General features: G+C 61.4%; 1 long non-coding RNA gene across 1 annotated transcript in view; it reads right to left on the bottom strand.

Moving 5' to 3' along the window:
* Nucleotides 1-1,924: 1,924 nt before the first annotated feature.
* The window catches only part of LOC107183816, a 2,779-nt gene continuing 1,076 nt past the window's right edge, over nt 1,925-3,627 (bottom strand). The window contains exon 2 of the long non-coding RNA XR_001514617.1: nt 1,925-2,657. This is a non-coding gene — a long non-coding RNA (uncharacterized LOC107183816). The remainder of the gene's footprint in view (nt 2,658-3,627) is intronic.

Below are 3,627 nucleotides of genomic sequence, written 5' to 3'. Positions count from 1 at the left end.
GGAATGGAACCGACCCCCCGGGCCACAGGTCTGTGCTCAACCACCGAGCTGAGCCGGCTGGACTCCAGCTGACTGATGCAGCCAACGTTTGCGAGAGAATCAGCAGGTGACGCAGACACGGCGCACACGCACCTCTACACCGCCCGCCTCCCGCTAGCGCACCCCGGACCTCAGGCCTGTAGCGGGAAAGTGCCTGTTCACTGTGTGGGTGGGTGCCACAGCGTTAATGCGTGCAAGGGGTGCCAGCGTTCATAGGGAGCCTGTCCTTCACGCATCCCTAAGCCCTTTCCACACAGCGTGGTTTTCCTTGAGGACCATGTGATAGCAGAGACGTGCAGTCATTTCACAAACTTCGTTGGTTCCAGTTATGTCCTTGGAAGGCGATGACATTCCCTGCGTGTCCCTCCTGTTTGGTGGGTGTTTCTTTCCTTTTCCAGCCCCTTCTCAGCTGTGAGAGTATTTTCAGGTTTGCTGTCCTGCAGGTAATGGAGGACATCTCTGGCCTCGGCCACTGCTTAGGGAGGAGCAGAGAGGAAAAGCCAGGCCTCAGATCTGGGCACAAATGGTAGGAAGGGCCTGCAGTTGGGACTAATGTTATTTTGTGTGTTTTTATAAATATATTTTTTTATTGATTTCGGAGAGGGAGAGCAAGATAGAAACATCAATGATGAGAATCATGGACTGGCTGCCTCCTGCACGCCCCCTACTGGGGATCAAGCCTGCAACCCGGGACCCTGCAGTCCGCAGGCTGATGCTCTACCCACTGAGGCACATCGCCAGGGCCGGCCCCTCCTCTTGAAACCACATTCCTCCTCCTCCCAATGCCCCATCGGACTGAGACAGAAGGTCTGAGTTACTTTGGGTGCGGAAGCCAGAGTGACTGGGAAACAACCCCGGCCCTGAGCGCTCGCCCTCCTGTGGGTGCTCCTCCTGTGGGAGCCCCTCCTGTGGGTGCCTCCCTCCCAAGGCGTCTGGTCTGCAGGACTGAGAGGGACATGGCTTCCAGGGACGGCTGCGAGGGGCGTGCTGTGCGGCCTCACTGGTTGGGGGTGGTGGAGCCCAGAGCTGTTTCGTGGGGTTCTCCAAGTCCCCGGCCAGTTGCCGGGAGTCCGCTGGGTAGACCCGTCCTGCGCCCTCGGACCAGGTTAGATGGAGGCTCCTTCGGCAGAGCCAGTGCTCACCAAGGGGCACCAGCGACCCCATGAACGAGGTGGCACCCAGGGCCTCTGCCCGAGGAAGTGCGGCTGGCCCCTGGGGGCCTCTGAGGAACCCAGACCCGGCGGCTTGTGCCGCTGCCCGGGGCACCCGTGTCCCCACAGCATCCCCCGCATCCAAAGGACGGGCTTTCCCTGCTACCAGCTGAGGAAACCCCTCTCACAGAGCAGCAGTCAGCACTGAAGTTTATAAAATTGTACTCAATAAAACTGCCTGGATAAGCCGTATTCTGACTGACTCACCACTCTGTACGGGCAGCCAGCAGCCCCGCCCCACCCCTGGAGTCTGAGGCCCCTTTCCCAGGTGTGGGACCCAGGTGGGGGCGTGGCAGGGACCATGGGGTGCCGCATAGGCTGTGTCTGGGGCCTGGGAACTGTGTGTCCGCCGTCACTTTCAGCCAGAAGGAGGTGGCGTTTGGACCTGCTTTCTACCACGCTGCTGCTCATGCCTGGGGGCTCCCAGCCCACTGCGGCTGCCCCCCCAGATTCAGGCTGGATGCCGCACTTCACCCATTCCCATCGCGTCTCCCTGTCCCTGCCATGAGCCACCTCCCCATTGTCCAAACCTGAACCCACAAATCGGGACCCCAGAGCCCAAGCCCGAAGCCAGAGCCTGCCGCCTCCCTGCCCACTCTGGTGTTTATACTCCGAAGGCTGGCAAGGTGGGCCCCACAGCTACTTCTCAATGGAACATACTGAAAAGACAGAAATGCCGTGGACACAAAAGGCCGGTTTATTGCTTCTAGGACACACACACCGGGAACCACTGTCCACCGTGAGAGAGGACTTCAAAGCCAGAAGGGAGCCACGGGCTGCTCAGGGTCACACCACCTGCCGGCCCCGCCAGGCCCCTCTGCCCAGCGTGACGGGATCCTCCCGGGCCGGCTCCAGGGGTGCCCTCGTCCTTGGCCCAGGCGGTCCCGCTGCCCCTGGACATCCAGTGAAATTCCTCCCCACCCACCAGGCACCGCTGAGCCAGCAGACAGACCCTCAGGAGGTCGTGGACACTGCACCTCCCACTTCGCTGAGTAATCTTTGATCAAGGGAGGTGACAGCACTGACATGAATCATCACGTCCCCAGAATTAAAACAACCTTTTGGTGAAGGACAAGGAGAGGAACCATGTGGGGAGGGCAGCGCCCTTGTGAGCTGAGAGAAAGACGAGGTGGTGCAAGCGGTGTCCACCAGGGCCCCAGGCAGGCACCCCGGCCAACCCCCCGCCAACTCCATCATGACCGAGTCCACATTTCTTTAACCCTTGACATGGGTCCCAGCAGTTCCCACAGCGGGCGCAGGCAGGCCCCAGCCCACCAACAGCAAGCGTGTGCATAGGCCTTAGTGCTGTGGCCGGTGCTGGGTCCTCAGGGGGCACCAGAGACCCCTTAGGTGTCTGAAGATTCACGAGGGCCAGACAGCAATCTGACCTTTGCCCCCAAGAACATCCTATCTAATAAAAGAGAAACATGGTAATTGGCGTACAACCGCTACCCTTTTCATTGGCTGATCAGGGTGATATGCAAATTAACTGCCAACTAAGATGGCGGTTAATTTGCATATGTAGGCACAATGCAGGGAGGCGAAAGGGAAAGCAGGAAGAAGCCCCCTGCCACTGACAGTGACCGGAAACCCAGGGGGGAGCTAAGAGCTGTGATCAGAGAATACGGTGCCTTTGCTGCCCAGGCCAGTGATAGCAGGAAGTAGGGGTGGAGCCAGCGATGGGAGCTGGGCACAGTCGAAGCTGGCAGTCCCGGGAGCTAGGGGTCCCTTGCCTGGGCCTAAAGCAAAGCCCACGATCGCGGGGCCACTGCAGCTGCAGGTCCCTGCTGCCCAGGGGCGGAGCCCGCGCAATCGCAGCGTCCCCCACTGCCACTGCAGGTCCCCGCTGCCCGGGCCGGACGCCTAGGCCAGAGACGTTAGGCCTGGGCAGGGGCAGAGCCTGCAACCGCGGGGAGCTGGGGGTCCCCTGCCCAGGCCTAAAGCCTTGGCCAGAGGTGTTAGGCCTGGGCAGGGGCAGAGCGGGAGATCTCGGGGAGCTGGGGGTCCCCTGCCTAGGCCTGATACCTCTGCCGGAGACCTCAGGCCTGGTCAAGGGGCCGATCCAGTGATTGGTGATTGGAGGGTGATGAGGGTCAACTCCTCTGGCCGAGGCATCAGGCCTGGGCGGGGGGCTCCCCTGCCCAGGTCTGATGCCTGGGCCAGAGGCATCAGGCCTGGGTGGGGGGCGGAGCCGGGTATTGGGGGATATGATGGTCTCCTTGCCCAGGCCTGAAGCCTGGGTCAGAGGCGTCAGGCTTGGGCGGGGGGTGGAGCAAACGATCAGAGGGAGATGGGGGTCCCCTGCCCAGCCATGATTCCTGGGCCAGAGGTCTCAGGCCTGGGCGGGGGCCAGAGCCAGTGATTGGGGGGAGATGAG

This window comes from Myotis davidii, unplaced genomic scaffold (genome assembly GCF_000327345.1).
Source record: "Myotis davidii unplaced genomic scaffold, ASM32734v1 scaffold472, whole genome shotgun sequence".
Classification (NCBI taxonomy): domain Eukaryota; kingdom Metazoa; phylum Chordata; class Mammalia; order Chiroptera; family Vespertilionidae; genus Myotis; species Myotis davidii.
Note: the sequence above shows the minus strand (reverse complement) of the source record. Positions and strands in the feature narration are given on the sequence as shown.